Raw genomic sequence first — 16297 nt, 5'->3', positions numbered from 1 at the left:
CTCAAAGTTTGAGACCGATATTTTATGTATAAAAAAAGTTCGAACGTTCAAAAAATGTTGAGGTTCAGAAAAAAGATAAAATAATTTTCAGTGAATTTCCTATCGAAATGCAGTACCTAAACGTACTGTATTGTACTCTAATACATTTTACAAAGTTTCAGCTCGATATTTTATTTACAAAAAAAGTTCTTAGGTTCAAAAAAACATTCAGTGAACGGAAAAAGTGAGGTCGGTAATATAGGTATTTAGCTTTGTCACATGCCCTTAATGTTTTGAAATTCCGGAAGCTAAAATTTGGCCAGATTTGAACTTTTAGTAATTAATTTCATAATTTCGGTTTGTTTCTCAAACAATCGCATTTCTCAAAATTATTCTTAAATGATTTTGCACTTCTAGTTCAAAAGTATGAATAGTCTCATTCCTATAACTTAATTTTAAAACTCAATAAAAAACAACATACATTTTTTAAGGCTCAATTAATTTTTTTATGAAAGTTAATTAGAAATACTGTTTCAACACAAAAATGCAGAGCATTAAGGATTTTCATGGAGTCAAAATCAGGAGGGTGGTTTTCAAAATCTAACTTTAGAAATGTTGAGGAGGGACCAAAACAGAAAATTACAATTGCTAAAGTGTGGAAAAATTTTTTTAACTAATTTAGGAAAATTATAAAAATAATTATTCTGTCCTTTAAAAGTAATATGTTTGATATTACCGGCTCCAGACGTTTTACTACTGGTACTGCAGTCTTCTTTTTAGCAACTTAAGCTCAATTTTCAAACCGAAGTAGAAGCTCATACGTGTGCTTCATTTTTGGTTTAATAACTTTTATTTTCACACGGCTTCGCATGGGTACCCTCTGACGAGGCAAAATAAATTATTGTACAACACTACAAATTTGTGTGTAAGTTTTGAAAAACATCAAAATTTCGGTGCGTACAACTTTTCATATATTACAATAGGTAATAATAATATTGGTTATATGTTCGACTATGAGTGATTAGTCACAGTAAAATATATGGATAAGTATATTGCAAGAGAAAATATAGTAATGAAAAATTTGATGAAGCAAAATATTCAACTGAAATGATTATGGAATTACTGGAAGAAATTATTAAGAAGAAATAATGACTGAAACTAATGTAAATGAAAGTTTTTATCATTATAACGTTTTAACTTTTTTCAATTCTTATAAAATATATAGTGCATATAGTTTCTTATAAAAATTAATTTCTTTAAAATGTCCGAGTGGTTCAAAATCTAAAAAATAGTTAAGTTCCGATTTTTGTTATAAAAGTTCTTTAAAAAATTAATGATTCTTGTAATTTTAACAAATAACTTAGGCAAGAATCATCGCAAAGACAATCTTAGTTAACTTCGTAAACAAATTGTGTTTTATACTGAAAAACACCCCAAATTTCAATATGTTTATGAACATTGTTTGAATTATTAATAATTATTATAAAGTTACAAAGTATCGTAAGAAATGATCATCTAAAGATATTCTTGGTTCACTTTGTAAACAAAGTAAGCCTTTTCCTTAAAAAATGAGAATATTTTAATTCCAATTTTTTCAATAATTAACAATTGTAATTTTCAAAGCATCATAAAAAAAATCACCGGAAAGATATTCTTAATTAGTTATGTTAAAGAATGGAGCCTACTCGTAGAAAGAAAACCAAACTCTTAACTTTTCAATTGAAATTGTTTCAATAATTAATAGGTCTTGTAAATTTGCAAAGCATCATAGAAAAGAAGCATCCGATAGACATTCTTAGTTGAGTCCCTAAAGAAATTAACTTGTAGAAAAAACGCGAACTCTTAATTTTTTAAATGAAAATTGTTTAAATAATTAATAGGTCTTGCAAAGTTTATTTCTGTACTAAAATTATTAGTCTTCAGCCACAAAGAATGTATTTTTAACAAAAAACTAAATATATTTTCGACTGAAACAGTTGACTTTTCAACCAAAACATTAATTTTTGCACAAAAAGATAAACACTTATTACTTTTAAAAGAAAGAATAATTATTTGAAAAATTTTCTAAATCAGTTTACAAAATTTTGTCCACACTTCAGAAAATGCAATTTTCTGTTTTGGCCCCTCTTCAAAATGTCTAAAATTAGATTTTAAAAACCTCACTTTTGATTTTGACTCAATGAAAATCCCTCATATTCTGCTTTTTATGTGTTGAAATAGTATTTTGAATGAAAATTCACAAAAAAATTAGTTCAGCAATAAAAAAATGTATGTTGTTTTTTATTGAGTTCTAAAATTAAGTTAGGAATGAGACTATTTATACTTTTTAACTGGAAGTGCAAAATTATTTAAGGATAATTTTGAGAAATGCGATAGTTTGATAAATATACAAAAATTATGAAATTAATTAATAAGATTTCAAATCTGACCAAATTTCACCTTCCGGAATTTCCCAAGCTAAGTAACATATTGCAACAAAACATTTAAGCAGCTGCAGTAGATTTGAGAAAAATTTACTGAACCATTTTTTAGGGGGGGGGGGGCGTACCCAGGTAGCCAGGTAGGAATTGGCGTCTGCCCGTAAAAATATGCAATTATTACTTTCGTTATTTTCGGCTTATTTCTACCAAATATCTCCTGCCTAGCCCTTCTTTCGATTAAACCAAAATATGAAGTCTTATTTGTAAATGGTTGATAACAAAATTATATGTCTTTTAAAAATTATTATTATTCCTTTCAACTTTTGTACGCATCTGTCGTCTTTTGGCTTAAAATTTGAATTCGAGCCATTCGAGCTTCTTAAACCGTAAAGTTGAATTTTTAAACAAAATAAAAATTTTCCAGCCAATATTGGATTTTCATACCAACGCAATTAATTTTGAACGAAAGAGTTGCACGTAAAACCAAATATTTGAAGTTTCAAGCAAAAAACATGACTTTTCTACCGCAACAAATAAAGTTCCAACCGAAAAGGATTAATTCTCTATTCAAGAAACGATTTGAATTTTCGATTAACAAAGATGGCTCTTTAACCAAACAGTCGATTTTTCATAATATAGTATAATTTTCATTTAAAAAAATTATATTTTTCACCAAACAGTAGAAGTTTCAAACAAAAGAGATGGATCCTAAACACTGACTATATTCGTAAACTTTTCAAATATAAGGAATTAACTTTGGTGAAAATTTTGGTGGTTATGAAAAACAAACAAGACGTGTCTCATCTTTTGCATTGTAAAAAATTGATTTGAGGTATAAACAATTCCGTTACATTACAAAGACCAGTCTGTCCGGATTTTATATTTCCAATCGGCATTTTTTTATCTTAAAAAAAGAGCTTTTTTATATCTAAGCTTTTGACATTTGTTGTCTTTATCAATCAATATAACCCAATGCACCTGAGAACTTGCCAATAATTATATATAATTAATTATAGGTAAATATATGCCGATTTAAAAAAATCTAATAACTATATATAATACATCTGGGATTTCTATACAATATGTATAGATCTAACTGTACATTTTATAGGTTATGTGAATAATGTTAAAAGTGAATAATGTAAAAACAAACTTGTCATTATCAAAATTCGGAAAAAATATTTAATGCAAAAAAAGTTATGTGAATTAAAGAAATATATTTAAACGAACTGTACCTTTAATTCAAGACAAATATTTTTCTGATATCTTCATAAATGTTTACAGTTGACATTAACTGCAAGTTTGTTCAACTTTGATTAATATTTACTTGTTTAATGATTGCTCATGGCGTGATATTTCATTCACAACTTTTTACTATAACTTAGATTTACAGACATTCTTAATTTTGAAATTATCCAGTCTAATTTAATAAAATTTGAAATTAAAGTATCGTAAAAGTGTCGTATGAACTGACGATGTCTTTACGATATCGTAAAGACACCGTAACGACACAGACATAGGATATCGTAAAATTGTCGTAAAGATATCGTACAGATATAGTAAAGACATCGCCAAATTCTGTGCCCACTGGGTATATAAGCTCTAGCATACAGTGCAACCCGTTTTGCATTTGTGTAATGCAAAAAAGTACTATATAGGCGATTTTAATTCGGTTTCCAAATCTCCCGCGCTCGAGATCTTGTGCCGAGTGGTCAAAGGCTTCGAGACCCAGAAGACACTAACAAGTTCCTGTAAGTGTGAACTCGTAAGGTCTGAACATGGGCTGTTACGCTAAAATCATACAGTTTCTATCCAGTTCAGCTGTACAGTACCTTTTCATCGAAATACAGAAGCCACTATCCAGGCCACGTATGCAGGCCCTGCAACAATTTTTTGATTTATTTGAAACGGGGGAGATCTAAAAGAAATGTTTACTACATCACATTATTGAATAAACAATTATTTTTATTGTACATTAATGCAATTAGTACAGTATAATGTGGTATTAATTAATTTATAATTGGAAGATTTAACTCTGCGATAATCGTTTTTTGGTCAATCTTCCTCCTCGACTGCCGAAAGTCCTCCCAATCCTTGGAATTCAATAATACTATTCCTAGTGTTTTGTAAAAAGTTTTCTCATGGAACACTTTCCCTTGCGTTAAACATTTAGAGGCAATGAAATTATAATATTTAAAAAAATATTATATTGGTTTTACGAATTATGGGTTAACTGTATGGAAAAAGCAAGCAATAGCCTCACATTTCATGGAATGTTATACTTCATAAAAAAATATTTATGAATGCGATCCCTACCTGCTTTTGCACGAGGTGTAATTATAATGAGCAAGTTACATCGCGTGTGGCTGTTCAGTATAGCACTGTTGCCAACTTAAATAGAGCAACAACTGTATGATACACAATATTAATTCTGTGGTATAAATTTTTGAATGTTGTCGTTGTGAATTGTGCTGATATTGGGAGATAAAATTGTGGCACTACATTCGAATGTAAATATAATGTATCGTTCATATAATAATGTATCTTTTTCATCTGCAGTATTACGTCATTAATGCAGGTAAAGAATTTAAATTAATGATGCAATTTTTGTTTAAGTCAGATTTTTTTTAAATAATAAAAAAATTATATTTTAAATTATTCAGTTATTTTTTATTGAAGTTAGACAAATTTTATAATTAAGTATATCATGCCTTTAATCTGTACTGGAAAATCTAACGAGACAAATTCCTTTACAGTACAAAGAAATTTCTTCTTAAATTTTACAGTTTTGACGGGTACTCATTGACAACTAAATTCATTAATTTGTAACTGCAATTTAAACACAAATTTTATAGTTTTACTTTTATATAATATCAAAACTGCAAATAGAAAAATTACCGTAACTTGCATACCTATAGAAAATATTTTCAAAACTTTCTTTGCAATAACACTTTTTGTAGTAGGCCGTTTTAAGATTTTCAATTTTTTAGTTTTCTCACCTACTAAATATTTCAAGACATTATTAAATAAATTAAAATTATAATTTGTGAACTTAAACAGTTTTCTAAGAATTTTAAAGAATTGTGGGCTGAACAATATTAACAATAAATCATGTTCAAAGTGAAAAATAATAATCTTAAAACTAAACTTAAATTTAAAAAAAGTATATATTTACATATATTCTTAAAAAAAAAATTATAGTTTAATAACAGCTATAAAATATTTAATTTTAATTTCTGATCTGCGTTCTGGCAGCTCTGATTATGACTATTATTTTAGGTTATGTTAAGAGGTTAGGAAAAATGTCTGTAAACTCAACCATTGGTACTGTTTACTGTACTGTATAACATAATCAAATCTAGATTTATATTTTGTAAAAGCTTTTAATATTCAAAATTATAAAAACTATATGGATTTTATGAAAAAAATACAAAAAACAATAAATTTTACTATTTTGCACATTAATATTCTAAAATTATTATCATTTTTTGTGACATAGACGATTCCATGTAATTTTATTATCAGAAATGAACAAAGAAATTTTAAATTACGTCAACTTTGCACTAATAATTAAACAAATAATACGCAAAGTATAACTTACTATAAAACCTGGAAGTGTCACGCAGCCCAAACATGGCCAAACATCAACGTGACTACCCAGGAACTGAAACGTTTGCAGTGCCACCAACTTGGAGAACTTTATCGCGCGATGAAAATGGCATCGTAGTCATAGCCATGCTATTTTATAGACAAGCGTTCGTTCGAGGAAAAATGATGGCGAACTTCACAGTTGTTTAAAATTAAGTTTCCACGAAAATTACTGGCTAGCCATTGTCGAACTTACAGAAGGCCACGATAAATTTCTACACGGGAGAGGGCGGAGCACTTCTGACACTCCTGTTAGATCCCATTGATTTTGTTGGTTTTCATGAAATATTTTCTATTTCTTTGAACTGTCATGTCTACCTACAATTCTTTAAATTTTTATAATTTCAAAAGCAAATTGCTATCTTGTACAAAAAGGTATTATAATAAAATATAATAAGTCAATATGAATTTGGAGGTTCAAATTCTTTGGGGTTTGAAAATCGTCTTTGGATAAAGACTACAATCAATTTTTTTATTTAAAAAAAAAAATAAAAACTTGCTCCGGAGATATAGGGGAGACGAATAGAAATAAAAAAGTGTTCATGCAAAAAAGTGAATCCATTACGGGAAAATAAAGATTTTGTGTCGCGATCTTGATCGTACTGTGACATACGAGTTGTGGTTGAAAGACGTATAAAGAGAAGAAATGTATATGTTTATTTGTAAATGAATAATAATAATAATTTTAACAAATATCATTTCTGATGGTACGGAAAAAGTTTAAGTAAAAAAACCCTTATAAAAGTGACTTTTGTAGAAAATGGAGATTTAAGACTTTTGGTGGGAATTCGATTGATTCAAGAGATTTTTCTTTGAGAAAAAAAGCGTTTTATTGTTGTACAGTCTTAAACAAAATTTAGTAAAACAAATATGGTCAGAAAAAAGTCTTTAAAAAAGTTAAGAGGCTAGAGAACTTAAAAAAAGATGAAGATGGGATACAAGTACAGTCAACTGTTTTCTTTTGAATCACTAACAGTCTTATGTTACTATATTAAAAATGAGATTTCTAACAAATTCTTTTAACAAAATATGTATTAGATTGTTTGAGAATTTTATTTTTATTTAACAACTTTAAATACAACCTGTTTCATCATAAAATCATTACAAATTATATATAGTATGGGTCAAAATAAAATAACAACAAAATTTTAGTTTTGCAATTTGAAGGGCCCGAAATTAAAAATAGAATAGTGTCGAAAATTGAACAATTGTTTCATTTTAAATGTAAAGGCTTAAGGACATGCTCTTCGTGACCACGTGACCAAACTAGTCCCCAGCAATGAACATTTTTTTGGTGTTCACTGTTTCCATACGGATTGAGATATCGTGTTCCAAAATTTGACAGATTAAATAAAAAGCACTAAAGAACGTTTGTATACATCAATATGTTTATAGTTTTAAAGAAAGTTTATTTATAAATCGATGAAATAGGATATTAGCATTCGAGTTATAGCACTTTGCAGATAATTTTTGGTTTGATGCATTTCGGATTTTTTGGTTCGCGTATATTGAGCACTGATGCCAATTTCTGACTAAATCATCTAAACTTTGAACGTTGATAAAGTCGAGATCACGTGACTAAGTTCGTGCATGAAATTTTTGTATAGAATGATTTTAATTTTTTTGGTCCTAAAACTAAAAGATAAATTTCAAATTGGAAACATAGCAGCACCAGACATGTGATCAAAGTAACTCTTCGGAGTTTTCCAACCAACTTCCATAATTCTTAACGTCTTATTTTTGAGTTTGAATCGATCGGCTGAAAACTATTGTTGACAGTGAACCAACCGGCGGGGCTCAGCGTCGGACTCGCCTTATCTTTCGCCCCTGGGCGAAATTTTATTATTATTGGTTTGCTATAACTTAGAATTCTTTCACACCAGTACAAAAAATCCACAAGGATATATAACCATTAGAAAATTTTAATTATTTTCTGAAGATAAACACAAAAATTTTATGAATGAACTTAGTCACGTGATCTCGACTTTATCGACTTTCCAAGTTTCTTTTTCTCTCCGCTATAAATCGCTGAAAATGCTCCAAAAATAATGATAGGTTGCGTATGTGCAGATACTTATTTCTTGATTGGCAATGAATGTGCAAATTTTATTGCTTACATTAATTTTATTTAAGGTTTAGATGATTTAGTCAAAAATTGGCATCAGTGCTCAATATACGCGAACGAAAAAATCCGAAATGCATCAAACCAAAAATTATCTGCAAAGTGCTATAACCCGAATGCTAATATCCTATTTCATCGATTTATAAATAAACTTTCTTTAAAACTATAAACATATTGATGTATACAAAACGTTCTTTAGTGCGTTTTATTTAATCTGTCAAATTTTAAACACAATATCTCAATCCATGTGGACACAGTGAACACCAAAAAAATGCTCATAACCGGGGACTAGTTTGGTCACGTGGATACGAAGAGCACGCCCTTAATAGTTGAAATTTTTCCAAATGAAAGATTTCCTATTCAAATCATATCGTTTGGAGTTACAAAATTTTGTATTTGTTATTAGTTATTGTTAGTTTAATGTTATTTTCTTAGATCGCCGGGTAACACATAGTTCTAATTGCCCCAGTGATCACTAATATATTCAGAAAACTCTATTATCGACTGAAAATCTATTCGGCGACAGCGCCTCTTTCGCTGATTTTACTCACAACAACTGTTAAAAGGGGATTGATACTTGTGCGGGTAGAGAGGCACAGCGGGGTGGGTCAAGATTTTCGCCGACAGCGCCGTCTACATTTATCATTACCTACTAATAAGTCTATCCCCATTTCGCCGCCACTTGCCGCATCTAGGTATATAATATCTTTATCTCTAGTGCAAGTTTTGCGAAACTGTTTAAATGTGAGCTTAATTACGAAATATTTATTTGCATGATTAATCCGCTTGATTAAATTATAATTAAAATACTAAGAGTTTAGTGCATTTTTGAGCATGAAAATTAGACAGTACAATTTTTAATTGTAAAAAAGGTTAAAAATCGTTTAAAAATTTAGATAATTCATATCTCTAAAAAAGGCAACTTTTAAAAATTAAGCTTCACTAAACAATATTTATTTCGAATTGTTATATTATATTCACTGGCAGCATATTCTTTATCGCACTTTGGAACACAACAAGATTTCGGCATTGTAACGGTCCCACGGTCATTTGAATAACCCGCACCCGTTTTTATTTTAATTTCTAATTTAAACGTTGACAAAACAATACGACCGTGAAAACAACACACTTATAGGTTCGTATCGCTCTGACCCTATATCCTCCGATCGTTGCGCTCCACTCTTGGTTGTAACTTATAGAAACACGGATCATGTTCATAATGCGAGTCTTCGTTCTAATCCCCTACCAATGGAGATTCTAGACCATTTTATACGACCGTGGTCTAGACGCCAACCACCTTTCCGTGTGATCGGCACGATCCCTTTTTCTGAAATTCTCATCCGTCTCCTGATTTGGTTGATTGACGCTATTTACCAATATATTTTCCGTATCTCCCGTACCCGAGCCCGAGCCATGCTCACCTTCTGCTTATAGCATTATCATATTCTGCTTCGTATGATTTGTCTCTCTCAATTGAATTTTTTTTGTCGTTTACTACGTCGGAAATCACGTCGTTTTTTATATAGTAACCTACATTGTAAAGGACATAGTAAACTACGTGGGATACAATGTAGGATACGACATAGTCTACAACATCGTAAATTGAGGTAGTACAACACGTAGTACACGACATCGTTTACTACATGGTTTCCGACGTCGTTTACGACATAGTTTACGACGCCGTTTGCAAAATTAAAAAAATTGTTTCTGAATTATTTTAATTATTGCATACTGATTTCACAAAATTAATGTATAGGAATACTAGTTAGAGCTCGCAGTGAAATAAAATGATATATCCAGGGTGAAGGCACTGACTGCAACCGTATGAGCCATTAAATTGAGTAAATCCTTGAACAGGGGTCATTCACAAAATACGTGATACGTTTAGGGGTGGGTGGGGGTCTGACGAAGTATCATTCTCCATATTAAGACCAATGGAGAAAGTATAACGCGGGGGGGGGGGGGGGGGGGGGGGGGGGGGGTCAGAATTTCCTGAAAATCTGATCACGTATTATGTGAATGGCCCCAAAGGTGCGCGGGCAACAGAATCTACAAAGCAAATTAAAGTGAAAACTGTAATACAATTCTTCGTTCCGTTTACAATGCACTCAATACCCTTGCTTGAAAGCTGGTTCATTTGTTCAATAAATGGCTCAAGGAATATTTTCATATCAGGCTTGTCTTTCCCAAACCAAAAGCCGACCAGAATCAATTCCTTACTTCTGATGTGTTATGGTAGATCATTTAGCATTAAAAAGATAGGCCAAATTGAGTAGGATGAACTTTTAAAAAGTGGCGCTCCATCGGTATTGCAAACCATTTTAGCGTAACGATGTCTCTCAAATTCACTTGGTTTACTTAAAAATTCCTGATACTTCCTTCCGTCATAAACATCGCGAAATATTCCATTTTGATCAATTCCATGAATAACGACATAATCATAGTAATCGCTATTTGCTTCCATTAATTTAGAAATCGGAGACGCAACGTCCATTATAACAAAAAAATCTTTGTATGCGCAGTCCTTCAAATGAATTTTCGCTCCGCATATCTTACATTTCTGAAAGCTATCATTCCGTTGAAATCTACCTACGTATACGCCACACTTTGAACACGATCCGTACAATTTAGTACAATTCTTAGGATAAAATCATTTGTCTATTAGATACCTAGAATTTGGCAAGAAAGGTTCCAGAAAAAGACAATTGATCATATTGAATAAATCGGTAATTGCAGTTAATGGAACCGTGTGAACGAGGACAAATTTTAAAATAAATAAAATTGCTTCCCCTACTGTTTTGTTAACAGACATATTAATAGGTCTCTGGAAAGCTTCGCTGCTTATCGCATCCTCGAAAGAAGTAAAATCTTTTAGCGATAAATGTTCTGCATCGTCTTCTTCTTTATTTATTGATAGGTGGTCGACGTCAATAGTATCCTTGTAATAATTCTCATCGTCGATGACATCCATGAAAAAATCGTCCATTTCCTCAGTTTCGGCCTGTAATTAAAATTGTCATTGTAACAAAAATGTATAGAAATTTCTCTATTAAAGTCATGAAAAATCATTAAAGTTACCCCCGCCTGAATCTGTCCGGAATTTTTACTGTGAGTGTGTATTTCTGTATGATTAAGTTTCCTAAATATCCAGAAACTAACAAAATAATTATGACTTTCAACTATGAACTATCAACTATGAACTTTTAACTATGAACTGCTATTCATATTTTGCACCGTTTTCGAGAAAAGTAAGATTTTTAATTGTTAGAAATAAAAAAAAAATCAGCTTTTTCTTAAAAACGCGTAGTACTATTTTTTTCTTTTTTGGCTTAAGATAACAGGAGAGCATCTCCGAAACACGTAAAAAAGAGAAACTGGATGTGCAAATGCTTTTGGGTTGGACTTAAGCGAGGCTACCCGTGATAATGTGAGCTCTCAAATCAGATTTATGCGAGAATCTTTTAGAAATACTCTTTCTCTATTAATTTATAATATTTTGTAAAGATATCTTCCATAACATCACGGAATATTGTTTTTGCATCGTAAATAGTGCATATTAATTCAATTTCAATTATCAAATACATAATAAATTCTCGCAATTGTTAATAATTATTTTTTTAGTTCCTAGTTATTCAAGCTTACAAAAAATAATATAATGATACTGGCAAAGCTCTATTATGACACGAGGGTAGTTTTTGAAGTGTTTTGGCTAGTGAACAATGATAATTGACAGTGCACGCACACACATACTCCACTATACAGCGGGTAATGTACTTCACGCGGTACGCTGAATATTTTTAATTTTCCTCGCCCTGTTCTACCTCTTCAATTAATTTCAAAGGACAAATTATGCAAAACAATTGAAGTATTTTCAGGCAAAAATGGTGGTTGTATCTCAAAAGCATGCCGTAAAAAAATGTTTGAAAATTCTTCTTACCCCTTGAAAAAAAATCTGTAATGTTTCTAAATTATGCCTCTCTCGAAACATATTATATTTTTTCACATAAAAGTTGGTTAAGCTCTTCCCGAGAAAAATATTTATTATTTTCTTTCTCATCCCCATAACTCCCCCAAATTTTTTTCGGATCTGACGTTCTAAAAAACGTAATCATACATCAGTACAAACTCGCAGTAAAAATCTCGGATATATTCGGGCAAGGGCAACTTTCACATGCTTATCTTGGTATGACATTTGAAAATAATGAAAAAGATTAAAAAGATTTCACTATTACATATTTTTAACATTATGAACTCAATGTCATCTGATATTGAAATACGTTTTCTATTTTATTATTTTTTTAAATTGATCCCTAAAAGTTGATTCCTTGCAAAATTATGATGCCAAACGAACAATTAATTTGAAAGAAAACGGTGAAACGTATAACTTGAGTATTATTGAAATTACCTTCACCAAGGGCGTCACCTCATTTTCAATGAAATCAATTTCATTCTTCAATGCATGCACAGAATTGACATTTCCTTCTCCGCTACTCTCGTAATGTGCAAACGTCTACCAAAAACATAAACAGAAATGTAAATTACTTAGTCACAAAAAATTAATTAAGGCCATGTAATGCGTGGGTCGCGTGACCAGATTCCTACCTTACCGCCACTTTTTTATTTCCCAGCTTATTTTCACACGAAACCCTACATCGAGTTGAAAATTTGAAAAAAGTTTTTTTGTTGTAAATAATTTTTTTTTGCTTTTTTTATAATTATTAAAATTTAAGACCAGGCCCACCTTTCTTAGGGTTTCTTATTTCTTATCCCAAATTTTCAACTCGATGTAGCGCTTCGTCTGCAAATAAGTTGGGAAATAGAAAAGTGAGGTTAAAGTAGGAATCTGGTCACGTGACCCACTCGTCACATGGCCTTAAATTTAAATGAAATTTCCGTTTTACGAATGTTTCAAATATTTTTATTCGAAATAGTTGAATTTTAAGAAAATATCTTCAATTTAGAATGATATTGTGTAGCGACCTTGAAAATGTGGAATTTAGATTCAGTTTTTATTTTAGTTTGTAAATCTATAGAACCCCTTGCATGTTTCTTAAAAATCTGTCAGTTTCATTATTTTTTTAAAATCTTAAAACATTTACGAAAATAATTCTAATATTTTAGTAAGGTGACCTCTAGAACATTCATTTTTTTGTGACTGTGGGAAAAACCAGTAACTGACAGAGAATTTTTTTTCTTCACAGAAATTATTTTTATTACCTGTAGAAAAATCTCCATTTTTAATTTCTTTTATTTTTGAGGTTTCAAATTATAATTTATTTTATTTTTAATAATTCTGTTTTTAACATGAACCATTGTGGATCCGGAAAACCAGTAAATGATTAAAAGAATGAAGATATTGTCCATTTATTTAATTTGCAGCATTTGAACATGGAGAAATTTTCTTTTCGGATCTAAAAAACTTAGAAAAGTCCAGGATATCTTTGTAAAAAGTCGCTAGATACACTGTTAATTCATCACGTTTGAAGAATTTATATTTACAATAATGATTCTATTGTAAAAATTTTAATTTAAAATAAGCATATTACATATAATTGCATTTAATAATATTATATTTCAGAAGTTTAATGTCCAAAATCCTTGTCCAAGCATTTAAAATTTAAGTATTCGATTAATTAATTTTGTAAACAAACGATTAAAACTTTAGACTTGAGCACGAACGTATTGAAACTTTAGCTATTAAAATGTAATACTATTACCATTTCCGCTTAGATCAAGTTGCATTTTCATTAAGTTTTTAGGTTTTTTTACAAAAATTTAAAAATATATTGCTAGTCAAAAAAGAAATTCAATGATATTTCTCAGTTGCAGAAATTTACTATCATTTCCTGGTACAACGACCTCCCACGAAATTGAAAAATGCTAAGCTATTTAAAAACATGCAAGTGTATTCTATTAACCACATAACAATTTTAAGAGTGAATCCCCCTTAGGTTTATATAAAAAAAATATAATTCGATAAGACTCAAACAACCTGTCATAAAAATTGTGTTACCTCAGAGCCATCATTTACTGCTCCTTGGGTCAAGTCAGGTCTCTCAAGTCTTTCGATATCTTCGAATATTATCTTTATTTATTTTCAAATCAGGTGGTAAGCCGGCAGCTTCCTAAAAAAATGATCATGCATTTTTGAAGATTTAAATGAAATTAAATATAATTATATCAAGTAGAAGAGTATTTACCAGCTTATCAGTACGTATCTTCTTCTTCTAAACCAAGAAGATGATCGAATTGGATAATTGGAGTCAGGTTCCTGATATGACTTATATCTATTTGATCTGTCTGGACTCATTATAATCTGTAAACAATTGTACACACTTTAAGAATAATTTGTTATTTAGGAATTTATTTAATTATGCTCAGTCAACTTCTTCAATTGAAACCACTTAATTTCCCTGAAATACCAATCAGAATTCATGTAAAGCTTTTGGATCTCAAATTTAACCTCAAAATACTATCTCTTGCTTTTGGTTTGATTATTAAACTGAAACTTACGAACTTTTTGAAAAAAAGTGATTTTAAATATTTGCATGCGTAATTAAAGCCTTATTTAGACCGCTGGATCTTAACGTACAAAAATCGACGAACGTGCTAAGAAAAAATATAGCATAATATTATACTTACATTTTAATTGGAATAGTGAAAGGGTCGAGTCATACACACTTTCCGCTTTGGTAACGTTGCATCAGTGATCTCAGATCTGAAACGAGACGTGGTCCTGTGACGCCCAACTCGGATGTCGACATTTTATAATTTAGTTTTGATAGTCGATAAGAAAGAATTTTACGTTATCTATGTCGCGGTAAATTAAAAATGTTGTTAATTCCTTTTCTATATTGTTCACTATTCGAGTTCGTTGCTGTCTTAGAACATAAGTTGTTCCCCTGGAAATAAATACAAAGGAAAAACAAAGGGTTCACACGAATAAAACACTTGTTAATTTCACTTTTGGGAACACTGGTTGTATTTCGCTTGCACAAGTTAGGTTGTAATGAAATAAATTTCGACGAATCACAATTTCACATGTTTTCCATATTTTGAGTCAGACACTCACAATGTTTAAACGACGAACCGAAATTAGTTTTATTATGTTATTATTTGTCTCTTTTTATATTCTCGATATCTAGGTTTAAAGATCACAATAATAATGGTAAAAATATGGAAATGCGAGTTTAAACTCGCAAGATGGTTTTTGCGGAGGTCCGAAATCGATTTTTTGTTCGAGAGAAAAATCTAGATCTGTCTAAAAAACGGCGCGGAGCTGGTTTTATATGGCTAGGCCACGCCTAGGAAAAATTGGGTTAGCCTATCATGGGTCATAAAATTAAATTTAGTAAAGAACCAAGCCAATCGCAATTTAGGAAGGAAAGTTTGCCCACGCCCTTATTACGCAAGAAAACCGGTTTAAAATGGTTATGTATGGGAGGAGATAATAGTGTAGAAAAGAAGAGTTTCCAGGAAAAACGATAAAAATCTTATTTGGACCACCCTTTGTTAAGTGATTTTAAAAGCGCAATTGGGCATGTCAATTTTGGTTTGACATTTGGCTTTCAGATGTCGATTTGTTGGGGCGTAAGTGGAGACGTTCCCTAAGTCATAAATATTGGAATATGAGCCCTGGGGTCAGTTATCTGGTGACTCGATTTTCTGCTGTTAACGACATGTGTTTTGTAGACAATAGGACCCTTTTTTTTTGTTCCTTCGGTTTATGAGAAAGGGCCTGGGGCCTTCATAAAAAATTCCATAAAAAGGGGTTCAAGTTACGTTTTATAGCTTAGGGTCTTGGGAAAATGGTCTTTTCAACTTTACGGGCTTGTATCTTAATATCTCCAGAACTCCTGTGATTTAGATTTCTTTAAGTGTTTACTTAAAGAGATCAAAAAAAAAGGAAGGAAAGAGGCAATTTACCACTTTTGGAATTTTGCTTCATAGTTTTCACACATCTGGAAGTTTGTTTCGTGGGAATTTGATTTTAATGCATTTTCTATTTTTGGTAAAAGGTTTTTCCTTTATTTAGGCATAAAGTGTCCTTGCGAACATAAATATTTATGATTATGGGATCCTCTTTTGCTTTCTTTTCCAATTTACGTTTTATTTATTTAATTTATTC

General features: G+C 30.7%; 1 long non-coding RNA gene across 1 annotated transcript; it reads right to left on the bottom strand.

Moving 5' to 3' along the window:
- Positions 1-10213: 10213 nt before the first annotated feature.
- On the bottom strand, positions 10214-15171 carry LOC117174823. Its single transcript, XR_004467375.1, has 5 exons — positions 14812-15171; positions 14370-14485; positions 14183-14294; positions 12575-12679; positions 10214-11170 (listed from the first exon to the last, which is right to left on the bottom strand). It is a non-coding gene; the product is annotated as an uncharacterized LOC117174823 (long non-coding RNA).
- Positions 15172-16297: the final 1126 nt, after the last annotated feature.

Source organism: Belonocnema kinseyi, chromosome 6 (assembly GCF_010883055.1).
Source record: "Belonocnema kinseyi isolate 2016_QV_RU_SX_M_011 chromosome 6, B_treatae_v1, whole genome shotgun sequence".
Classification (NCBI taxonomy): domain Eukaryota; kingdom Metazoa; phylum Arthropoda; class Insecta; order Hymenoptera; family Cynipidae; genus Belonocnema; species Belonocnema kinseyi.
This window is presented reverse-complemented; position numbering and strand designations above follow the sequence as displayed.